Genomic DNA, 12,907 nt, shown 5'->3' with positions numbered 1-12,907 from the left:
TAATTTCTTCCTTAAATGTTTGGTAGAATCCACCAGTGAAACCATCTGTTCCTAATGCTTTCTGTTTTGGAAAACTTAGTTCTAATTATGCTTATGTCATGGGTTATTGTGATCATTAGAGGAAATAAGTATGAAAAATATTTGATGATGATAATAATAATAATAATAATAATAATATCATCCCCGGTCAGGATCAAAAGCTTCTTCTAGATATCTACATGTTTCTGAAACGTACATATTTTGAGTTAGATATAATAATTAAAATGTGGACAGAATTTTGCAACTCATTTTACATATATTATATAGTTTTATCCTTAAAATAACAACCCATGTGGCAGGACTTATCCTTATTTTGGATGAGGAAGCAGAGTGTGGGAATGCTGGTTACTTTCTTCAAGGTCACCCCGTTAGTTAGTGCCAGAGCCCGGTGTTGAACTCAGTGTCTCATCACCTTACAGGGTGTTGATTGAGCTAGACCAATGTAGATTGAAATGAATCTTAGATCAACTCTAACAGTATTCAGCATGACGTCTTACACATAATAAATTTTTCATGATTGTCAAATGAATGAGTCCATCTAAAGGTATTACTAAGTGTAGCAGAAGCCTAATACTTCATTTACTTTTTAATTTATGATAGTCAAAGTAATTAAATATTAAACCTATTTGTAATAAAAATGGAAGGAAAGCTGGAAGATACTTATAGTGTGAAATCATTTTTAGTAGAGTTGGAAATAACTTCTTTTAAGCTAAGACAGTTTTATATTATCTCTCATGTGATAAATACTTTAATTTAGCATTTCTGATACTTCAGATGGAGTATTTTAGAATTTTGATCATTGCAATTTGCAGTTTCACTCCTATGATGATGTTTTTAACATCTAGTGTGTAATCAATTTATTTTTCTATTTATCCCCCCACACACCCATAACACACGCCCCCCCCCCCCACACACACACACACACACATGCACAGTTTAGTTTCACATCAAACTACTTGATGGAGTTTTAACCTTTTTTCTTCAGCACATAGACAATCTGAGACCATAACTAAAACTAAAAGCTTTTTGACCAATTTGACAGTTTATTGTTTTTAACCAGACTATTGCAGTCTGAGGAAAATAACATGAGTAGAAAAAAGTGGATTTGATTAGTTTAAGTTATTATAATCTGGAATTATTTAAAAACCATAGTACTGTGTTAGAGAATAATTTTTAAAGGTAAAGTTACGATTCTCATACAAATATAAAATGACCATGTCTCAAATATTTCATTTATCTTATTGATTAAATGAGGAAACAAAAAGATGTTATAACTAGTTCAAAGATGGCAAAAAGCACAGACATTTACAGATCAGAAATACTGAATAAATAGGCAAATGGATGCAACACAGCCTTCCTCTCCTTTTCTCTGGGGAAGTGTGGGGGAGGGGCTGCCCTCCACTAGACAGAATTTATTTGTGTATCTATAGAATTGCATTATTGCACTGCTATCAGTGTTCTCCAACCCACTGAGTTGTAAAATAGCCCAAAGACAGTGGAGTCCACAGAACCCTCAAGGAATCAATATCAGATAACTCTGAAGGCTGTGCTCTGAAGCTGTAAACAATGCATAATTTTCCACTGAAAACACATATTATCCCCTATACTCGGAAAATCGGGATAGGACCTTCCACCTTATCAAACATAGAAGTCAGACTGTGATTGTCCACTGTTTTACCATAGCTTACATTGAGACAGAAATACTTGTTTGCTTCTTAGAGCAAAGCTGCACATCAAAAGAATTCATGGAGATTCTGTCCTGGCCGGAGAGAATACGCATGGGGTAACTTCTCAACTTGTCTGCTTTGACAAAGTAATGGAACCGTCAAATAAGAGATTTGGACCCATGGAAGACCTTTATGGATTATTCCAAATCTATGATTCTAAGAATTTCTTGCAAAGAAGTAACTTCTTTGCACCCCAACCCAGCCCAAATCTACTGAATCCATCTTTCCAAGATGAGTGAAAAGTTTCTTGAATTGAGCAGTTTTTCCAGCCCTCCACGGGGAACTGAGCTCCTGAAGAACTCATTCTAATTGGCACGTTACTCCATGCTGTTCACCAGCTTGATGTAGAATCCTATTTTGAAGCTCAGCAAGAGAACACGGCACTGATTTTAGCAAGCATCAGTGACTGGACCTGGTAATGCAATGACAGGAGGTGTCCCAGTACCAGTGTCTGCTGGCTGCTGGTGGAAAGAGCCTCTTTATCAGCCTTCATTTGCAATTGCGGACCAGGAGGAAAGCAAGTAAACGTGGAAGGGAAAAAAGAAAGGAAAGATTTGCTTTTTTCTTTTTTTAAAAGGGGTATATTTGGGTACAGTGTGTTTTTCCGGGACCAATCAGCTCCAAGTCAAGTCATTGTCTTCTGTCTGGTTGTGGAGAGTGCAACTCACTGGCCCATGTGGGAATCGAACTGGTGACCTTGGTGTTATGAGCACTGAGCTCTAGCCACTGAGACAACCAGCCGCCCCAAGATTTGCTATTTTTTTGCACCTCTGTGAAGTTATTTGAGAAATGGTGGTTTCTTCATTTTTGAGGGCTTTTAAACTATTCTCACTATGATCAATGTGTTTGGAGAGCTTTTTTAGCATTTGCTGGAGTTTATATTTTTCTCTTGATGAGAATGCAGTTCTCATTAGCACTGATGGCAATTCCACATTGTTTTTGTCCCAATTTGCCAACTATTTCCTTTTGGAAAATGAATATTTCCTTTTTATCTCTCCTAAAACTTCTCCAGCCTTCAGCATTTAGGTGGATTTAAAATGTACTTTAGCCTCTTGCTCTATTTATAGCTTCCAAGTATTTGCAAGTGATATTTTTGTGAAAGTTACTTAGTACCCATATGAGAGTAAATAAGTGATGGAAAAATCTATTAAATTAAGAATTTCATTTCTTTAGTGTAATGCTTAGTCCATCCTTCATGAAGAAAAAAAAAAAAGACACACAATACACATTTGTGACAAGCTCCTTTAGTATGGGTGTGGGTGTGTGTGTTTCTGCATCTGTTGTAGACTCGTGAGATTATTTTAGTAGAAATTGTAGTTGTCCTTTTATGGAAATCAATACAGAACAACAAAGCCTATTTCCTCTTGATAACAGTAATTCTTTAAATGGAAAGTACCCTTGGCCATTGTTTCACTTTTAAAGTTTCAAATTATTTTAGTGCGATTGACGAGAGCAGCAGCTCCTTCACATTGTTAATAACTGTATCCTGTTAGTTTAAGACCTTTGCCCAATTTATGGTTAAATTGCTCTAATTACAGTTGGATGTGATGCAAGTAGTTCTTGGATTTAACCATGACAGACTTTGGAAACTGTAGTTTTGGTCAAACCAGCATCCTCGTAGAGATTACGGAGAACAAATATAATGCTCTTTTAGCCACCTTGTCATCTTTGTATCTGTTTATTTTTAGTTTTCAAGTACAGTTGATATTCAATCTTATTTTATATTAGTTTCAGGTGTACAGCACAGTGATTAGACATTTATATAATTTATGAGGTGATCACCCCAATAAGTCTAGTCCCCACCTGACACCATACATAGTTATTACCATGTTATTAACTGTACTCTCTGCTGACATCCCCATGACTTTATATCCCCATGGCTATTTTGTAAATCCCAATTTGTACTTCTTAATCCCTTTACCTTTTTTCACCCAGCCTCCAACCCCCATTCAGTCTAGCAACTATCAGTTTATTCTCTGGATCTATGAGTCTGTTTCTGTTTTGTCTGTTCATTTTTATTGTTCTTTAGATTCCACATAGAAGTGAGATCATATGGTATTTGTCTTTCTCTGCCTGTCTAATTTCACCTAGCATAATACCCTCTAGGTCCATTCATGTTGTCATAAATGCTAAGATTTCATTCTTTTTATGGCCAAGTAATATTCCATTATATATATGTATCACATCTTCTTTATCCAATTGTCTACTGATGGTCACCTAAGTTGCATCCGTATCTTCTCTATTTGTAAATAATGCTGCAGTGAACATAGGGGTGCATATATATTTTGAATTAGTGTTTTGGATTTCTTTGGATAAATACCCAGGAGTAGGATTGCTGGGTCATAAAGTAGTTCTATTTTTAATTTTTTGAGGAAACTCCATACTGATTCTAGCTCTGTGAAAAATGCCATTGGTATTTTGATAGGGATTGTACTGAATCTAAAGATTGCTTTGAGTAGTATGGAGATTTTAATGATGTTAATTCTTCCTATCCATGAGCACAGTATATGCTTCCATTTTTTTGTATCTTCTTCAGTTTCTTTCTTCAATGTCTTGTAGTTTTCTGAGTGCAGGTATTTTACTTCCTTGGTTAAACTTTTTCCTAGGCATTTTGCTCTTTCTGGATGCATTTGTAAATGAAATGGTGTTCTTAATTTCTCCTTCTGGTAGTGCATTATTATTGTATTAAAATGCAACCAATTTCTGAATATTAATTTTGTACCCTGCTTCTTTCCTGAATTCATTTTTCAGTTCTAATAGTTTTTTTTTTTGGTGGACTCTTCGGAGTTCTCTTTATATAATATCATGTCCTCTGCAAATAATGAGTTTTACTTGTTCCTTTCAAATTTGGATGCCTTTTTTTTTTTTTTTTTTGGTTTGATTGCTATGGCTAGGATCTCCAATATTATGTTGAAAAAAGTAATGAAAGTGGACATCCCTATCATGGTCTTGAACTTAAGGACAACACTGTTAGCTTTTCACCATAGAGTATGATTAAAAAAGAAAAAAAAAAAGGCTATTCAGGTCATGCCAGAATCTTCATGTCTGTGATCTTGCTTATCTCCATGTCCTTATATTCTTGGAACCTTTGTTTGGTGATCCATTTAGAGTCCCCTCTCTGCTCATGGCACGTTGCTCTGAGTCTGATTTCCCCCAAAATTTAAAATAGGAGGTTCTCTGTCCTCTGTCAATGACCCACATCTTTCCCCTAAATTACTATAAAGGCCAAAATTAATCCTCAGTCTTCCAATTCTTCATTATTTTCAACGAATCCAGAATCATCTTTGTTTTTTAAAACTTTCGTTTATTTAAGTGTGTTTTCCCAGGACCCATCAGCTCCAAGTCAAGTAGTTGTTTCAATCTAGTTGTGGAGGGCGCAGCTCACAGTGGCCGATGTGGGGATCAAACCGGCAACCTTGTTGTTAAGAGCACGATGCTCTAACCAACTGAGCTAACCGGCTGCCCCAGAAGAATAATCTTTCTTAAAACGCAAATTTCAACCTGCCATTCTCTGCCTTCTAGCCTCTTTCCCTTCAGCTCCTTTGGGAAGGGACAGAAGCCCAATTGATGGCTCTAGCCATAGCTCGTGCCATGACTTGCTTCACACGCTATGCTCTAGTCTGGGGACTCCAGGGTGGGGTCCCCAGACCAGCAGCGTCAGCACCACCTGGGGACTTGTTAGAAGTACAGATCCCTCAGGGTTCCACTCCAGACTTCTTGAATCACAAACCCTGGGATGGAACCCAGCAATCTGTGTTTTCATAGTTCTCTAGAAGATTCTGAGGCAGGCTAAAGTATGAGAACCGCTGTCATTCTAAACACTTGGAATTCTAAAGCCTGCTTTCTCTTTCTCACTTCCAGAGTTGATTATCCTCTCCCGTCACATACGATTTCCACCATTCCACCCACATTATCTCCACTGGGCTAACTCCTCTCTGTCCTTCAGTACAAGACATAACCTCCTCTGCATGTTCTGGAAATCCCCACACTGGGTCCCACATCCCTACTTTGGGTTCCCATGCAGACCCTGTGCTACTATTATCCTAGCCCTTCCCACCTAACAGCCTGATATTTCACTGTCATGCTCCCTCCTCCCCCAAGGCTATAAGTACTGTTAAGAATAGAGTAGTCAGCAATAGTTCATGTAATTCTTTTTTCCTCAGTTGAGCATATGCCTCAATCAAAACAGGTCAGTAAGGGTGAAACAAATGTCTATCGGACCAAATGCTTTACATCAGCTTCTGATTGTCATTTAGAATGCCTGTCATCATTTCATACATGTACATGATGTTTCCTTAGTTTGATTTTAAAATTGAAAACAATTCTCAAGAGTAGACATCATTGTCTGATACATTCCTCTTTTCTGTCGACAATGTTACAGCAACATGGTCTGCACATGGGATTTCATTTCAAAGCGTTACTTGAAATGGCCTTAGCATCACTGATCATCTTCGGGAAGAGATGAGGATGTGGGCAGGATGAGGTTTATCAGTAGGTTAATTTTGAATGAGCCTTTGCTGTTTATGTCCTTCATGTATGTGAGCCTGTGCCGATGAATAGTACACAAAGTCTTCTGGAGTTTTCCTGGAAGACTGACCTTATTTGTTTATCTGTATTGTGCAAGTATGTTCTCCTATTGCCAAACCTGTAGTCTTTTCCTGTAATTAAAAGCATTTATTCCAGAAAAAATACTGAGATATAATCAAAAGCTAGTGAATTCCCTCAAATCACTGAATGATTTCTACTAATGAAATTCTACTTCAAATTGCGCCCCCATGGATAACTAAAAGAGTAAACAGAGAAGCTTTTAAGGTGTTATCTTAATAGTTTCCAGGTTCATTGCTTAACAAAATCACTGAATGAATTAAGTCAGGGTCTCACCTTATGGAACAGCTTCTGAAACACCGCTTCAGAGGTGGTTAGTGAAAATAATCTAAATATGATTTTAAATACAGAATTTCTGGTAATGCCAATACTGTCAAATATCACTAATCACTTCACTTCCATCTTGAAGCAAGCAAGAATAAATATTGAAAAATATCCCTTACGTGGTTCAGTTCCAGTCCCTGGAATATAGTTCAATGTATGAGGGTATACACTTATAAAAACTTAGGGATTTTAGTAGGATTGAAAGGTCTTAGTCTCTTCTTTCTGAAAAGAACTGTCTCCTTGCTGAAATTTATAGGCTACTTTTGAAGTTTATATGGGGTAAGATAAAGCCAAGTTACTGAAATACTTCCTGAGACAACATGCCCTGTCTATTTGAAACTGGAAATACAGGCTCTGCGGTGGGTCAGATGGCCAGCTGTTCATCTTCAAAGACAGTATTGCTTCTGGGTTTTGTACAGATGCAGTGGATCCTAAGCACTGGGTGACTAGACCTCAGGATTGTGAGAATGAATACTGTCCTCCATACTTAAAATACGAGTATGGGCATGGTGCTCTCTATGGATCCTTGGTACTTTTTCTGAAGTGGAGGGTTGCCTAGTAAAAAGAAAATAGGCATGTAGTCAGGCAGCCCTGGAGTTACTCCCATCTGCTCGCTGTGATCCTAGAAAGTTATTCAGTCCTGTTAGTCTCACTTTGTACACCTGCAAATTGAGGGCACTAATGCCTATATCATAGAATTACAATATAAGGTCTGACAATTAAGTTTGCGAACTCATCCAACAAAAACTGCTACATCCGAGAAAAAATACCTCATTGCTGAATATCACTACAGTGACCTTCCAAGTACTCCCCTTGGGAAGCTATGCACCAACGCCATTACCTAGCCCACCCTTCAAAGTAATTTTGGAACTCTTTTTTTGGAATGGCCATTTGAGCTGTCGTCGCATGACCCCTGATGTCCTGAATGTCATCAAAATGTCTTCCTTTCAATATTTCCTTTATCTTTTGGTAAAGAAAGAAGTCACTGGGGGCCAGATCAGGTAAGTAGGGAGGGTGTTCCAATACAGTTATTTGTTTACTGGCTAAAAACTCCCCCACAGACAGTGCCGTGTAAGCTGGTGCATTGTCGTGATGTACGAGCCATAAATTGTTGGCGAAAAGTTCAGTCGTTTTTGTCTAACTTTTTCACACAGCCTTTTCAGCACTTCCAAATAGTAAACTTGGTTAACTGTCCAGTTGGTACAAATTCATAATGAATAATCCCTCTGATATCAAAAAAAGATTAGCAACATCGTTGCAACAAGTTCGCAAACTTAATTGTCAGAGTTAGTACAATTTTATTCATGGTTACTGAACCTAAATTATATAAGATAGTGCTTAGCAGAGTGAAGAGGTGTATTCATGAGCGGCATTAATTAGGTATGGTTCTACCTCCATCAATGAGGAAGTATGCAACTGTAGGAAAGCCACTTAAACCAAAGTTGCTATCACCAGTCAAACCTGGAATTTATGGCCTAACAGTAACCACAGTTGTGAAGCTCTCAACAGACATGAAGTGCCTTTGGGTGAGAATATCAACCATTTTCTGTTTCACCTATTCCCATTCACCCCAATAAACTTTAATAAAAAAGAAAAAAAAATGTGTCTCAGAAAAAAGAAAAAATCCCATGGTTAGTATTTTTGGGGGTGATTTACTATTTTACAATAGGTTGCCTTCGGGGAAGTGCTGAAAGGATGCATTTTCACAAAATTTGAAAAACAGTTTCATAGCTCTATGCACACCCCCTAAAGCAGTTGCTAAAAATGGTGCTTGGTGTTGTATCCCTTGGCTCAGAGCCTTCCACTTGCTGTGGGCACATTGAAAATAATACAGGAAATAACATGATTCAGGAGAAGTTAATTTGTCTTTTCTTAGGGCAGCCTCATCTGTGCCAAACTGAAACTACTTTTGAAGGTTCATGCATCAAGCTACATTGGTAGTATTTTAAGTGAAAAGCAGTGTATTGGCCTAGTGTTGGGCTCCAGGAGAAGTATATGCTGCTGAATCAACTGTGAAACTAAAGTCAGGTCATGTCATCCCATTGCTGAAAACCTCCCATCAGCATCCCATCCCACTAAAATCCTCACACTGGTCTACACAACCCTGCACACTGGGCCTCTTTTCCCTGTAACTTCATCTATGGCCATTCTCATCAACCTTCAGCTTCTTTCACATTAGCCTGCCCAGACAAACCCCTGCCTCACGGCCTGGACACTTCCTCCAACATTGCCAAGGAGGCTCTTTGCTCAGATATCTATCAATCTCCATGCTTCCTTTCCTCACTTATTTAAGACCTTTACCGACACTGTTATCATCTTATCATGGACCTCTCTAGCTACTCTTTCTGTTATTGCAACCATCCCATTGCTTCCCCCTTCTATCATTTATTTATTTCTCCTTAGTAATTACTATGAATATCCTGTATTTTTTATTTATCTTGTTAATTGTCTATCTCCTTCACCTCTTTGTGACTTACAGAAGGTCAGGGTTATTTTAATTTTTTTATTCACTACTTGTAAGGTATTTGCAATAAGACTTGGCCTAGAATAAGTTACCAATGCATTTTCACTGAATGAATGAATAAATGAATATTGACAGTCTGACTGGGGATAAATGATTCATCAGGACAAACCATCAGAGATCTTAGAGCATGTGCCCTCCAAGAAAAAGACCATGGCATGCTAATTCTCTAATGCCTCCCAAGCTTTGCAAAGCTCTGGAATATAGTGGGCACACAATAAATATTTATTTGTAAATCAATTAATGTATTAATTAATGAGTTAAACCTCCTAATTGTGACAGTGTATCCTGGCATAAGATATCATGGTTTAGGCAACTGTTTTCTTATTATAATTTGGCTACTAATTTTGTTTTAGGAGCTTAAATAAATTCTTTATTTCTGAGTCTCAAACTAAACTATATACAATGTATATAGATAGAAAAGTTTCAGTAAATGTTATGTTACGTTTTTCTCTTTTAAAATCACTCTAGCTCTAAATGACTCATGATACAATTTACATTTGCATTGTTCTCTTTGAGAAAGAGATTATAAATTCTCAGTTGCAACACAACCATCTGTAACAATAAAACAAAATTTAAATTTATACTCTCTTCACTGAGTTCTCTAAATTTCAAGCTCCACCTGTGCAGGAAGTATTATAGCACATAAACAAAGTCTTAATCATTGACTACTATCAATAAAGAGAAAAAGGGGGAAACATCTACAACATCCACAGGAAATTCCAAGCACAAATTCTCATAGTTGCCTCTATTCACTTGTTATTGCTTTGACCATTGTTTTAACTATGGCTCAAACAGAAGCATTAACTTCATGGTACTTTTACCTCCTTAAAGCAGAGTATTATCGCTGCTTTCCGATTTTTAAACTTTTGTTTATTTTAAGTGTGTTTTTCCAGGACCCATCAGCTCCAAGTCATGTAGTTGTTTCAATCTAGTTGTGCAGGGCACAGCTCACAGTGGCCCATGTGGGGATCGAACCGGCAACCTTGTTGTTGAGAGCACCGTGCTCTAACCAACTGAGCTAACCAGCCACTTGCTGCTTTCCAATCTTGATTCCAATCTTGATGATTGTAATGCTTGTACTAGTCAGCCAGCCTGCATTAAGCCAGGTAACCTAGAAAGTCAAAGATTAAATTCTGGAAGTTAAATTGAAAGTGGAAATTTTTTTCTTCCAAGGGCCATAAATTATGTATATAGTTCCTTCAATTGTAGCCCTAGAAAGCAGACTCTGTTGGAAGGTATGGTTCATTAACTTTCATTTAGGTAGCCCTGAGGCAGATAGGAGCATCTTGTTATAAAATTAAAAGTATTATGGCTATAATTTTTCTTCTTATCATTAGGAGTAGAAAATGTGTAAGAGGATTTTTGAAGGGAATCTGGATAGGGGAACTAATATAATACTTCAGAGAGATTTTTCTAAATTTATCCCAATTGTGAACTTGTCCTAGTTATCTAAATTCCCAGAATTTATTTCTGTTTTGTGCTGATCAGCCTTTGACTCATGTATCTCATTAGTCTTTCTTTGTTAAACTTTAATTAAGTTTTAAGAGAGGCCATGGTTAGAAAATGGCACTAATTGCATGTGTATAATTTGTTGTCTGAGTTGATAAAAATGCCTATGTTTTGGCAATTTTTAGACATTTTCTGACTCTCCTCAGAGTGGTTAAAATTTCAAACATTTTAAAAAATAAACAGGGCAAGTTCACAATTGGAATAAGTTTGGAAATATCTTTAGAATATTATACATACTTTTGGAATAATTTCCGTGGAATAATAATATTTTATTTAGGTCTCATTTTTATTATAACCTACAAAGATTAGCTTTGAAAGATCCTTAAATTCAAATAGAATGACTCCTCAGTTAAATCCAAACTAATTTTGAGCTTAATGTGGCAACATTTTGCTAAGGGCATACTTTGGTCAGGATAAAACATTGATTCTCTCATCTCTAAATTGACTCTTGATTCCCATTCAGAACCAGTGGGGAAAAAAATAATAACACAGTTTTCATTTTCAGCATTCTCTGGGTTGATTTTTTCTCTCTCTCTCTTACTAGTCTTTTCCCTTACATGATTGGCTACATAATGCTCTTGGAAGATGTGGTATTTAGAGAATTATGGTTGAGGTACTATGTCTAACATTTTCATTTATTTATTCTACAACTATTTAGTGAGCACTGCTTTGTTATCTATTGCTGAATAATAAACCACCTCAAAACTTAGTGGCTCAGAAAACAAAAACAACAACCATATTTTGCATGATTCTGTGTGTTGGCTAGGGCTCAGGTGAGTGGTTATTCTGCTGGTCTTGCTTGGAGTCTCTCACGAGACTGCAGTCAGATGTTAGGTGGAGATGGAGCATCCAAGATGGCTTCTTCACTTACATGTAGGGCGTGTTGGGATCCTACATGATACCTCTCTCTCCAGAAAGTTGCCTAGATTTCTTACATAGTGTCTCTAAGAGGAGGTTACTGGAAGTTGCCATTCTTCTGTAAGTCTGGTTTCAAAGTACCAGGATGTCACTTCTATTGTTTGTATTCTATTGGTCAAAGCTAAACACAAGGCCATTAAAAATTCATAAGGATTTTTAAAGGAGGAAATGAGGGATTCAGCTCAGCATAGAGAGCTGGATAAAATTCCTCTCCCACCTCTACAATAAGACAAAAGCAGGGCAAACTACATACTAATGATTTTTTGTGAGCCCTTCAGAGAGCTAAGGTCACTGGAAAAACAATTACTTGAAATGTGGAGAGAGATAGGAAACTGAAAGCAGAAATAAAATCTGAGTATTTGCTTATTTTAACAGATACCACCAAACACCATATACTTGTAAGTTGGTAAGACTATTCAGTTAGCAACATTTAATGAATTGCTAAAGGCCAAGTATGGGCTTGAAGGAGTGTATGAAGCCCCTGGAAGCCACAGACATAGGTGGGATGGCATCCTCTTGCCTGTTTTCCTTCCAGAAACTCCACCACGTGCTCACAGGGAAGGTCAGGGAGAATCCAGAGAAAAGTTGCTCAAGGTGCTGGTTTGGGCAAGGAACAGCAGCCATTGCCACAACTCTGCCCAGATCTCTCTCTGCTATCTCCCCTTATGGAATAAAAGGCTTAATGCTTGGGGGAAGGGCAACAAAAACTGTAGCTTGGAGGTACCAGTGCGAACCCATGATAGATGGCAGAGAGATACAAGTAAAAAGAAGCTTTACCCCAGGAAATATGTTCTGGGCCCAGCTTTACATCTGAAGAAGATGCAGGGACGCTTGTAAAGGGCATACTCCCAAGGTTCACAATGCCTGCCTAAGACTCAGGCTGAATCAGAATATCAGAAAATGAGACACGCATCCTCCCCCCAACATCACACTGACAAATTTGAGTACAGATAATAGTGGAATGTGCAATGGGAAACCAGTATGAAGGGAAGACCCAGGGCCAAGTAGGGAGCAGGTGAGAAAACCTACTGGCAAATGAAGCACATCATGAACAGGAGGTATCACTAGAAGAATTTGAAGCTCTGGTGCCCTGAAGGTGATCATGACAACAACAAATTTCATACCCAGCCCAACATCTAACTAGATTAACATAAAATTCCACTCTAAACGTCTTACAGAAGGAAAGGCAGGCTCATCTTCAAACTTAAAAAAATTATTTACTTCAATAGCTAATGTCTCATACAACATGGGTAGATTTCAA

Source organism: Rhinolophus sinicus, linkage group LG14 (assembly GCF_036562045.2).
Source record: "Rhinolophus sinicus isolate RSC01 linkage group LG14, ASM3656204v1, whole genome shotgun sequence".
In the NCBI taxonomy this organism is placed as follows: Eukaryota; Metazoa; Chordata; class Mammalia; order Chiroptera; family Rhinolophidae; genus Rhinolophus; species Rhinolophus sinicus.
The sequence above is the reverse complement of the archived record's forward strand: the minus strand, read 5'-3'. Positions refer to the sequence as shown.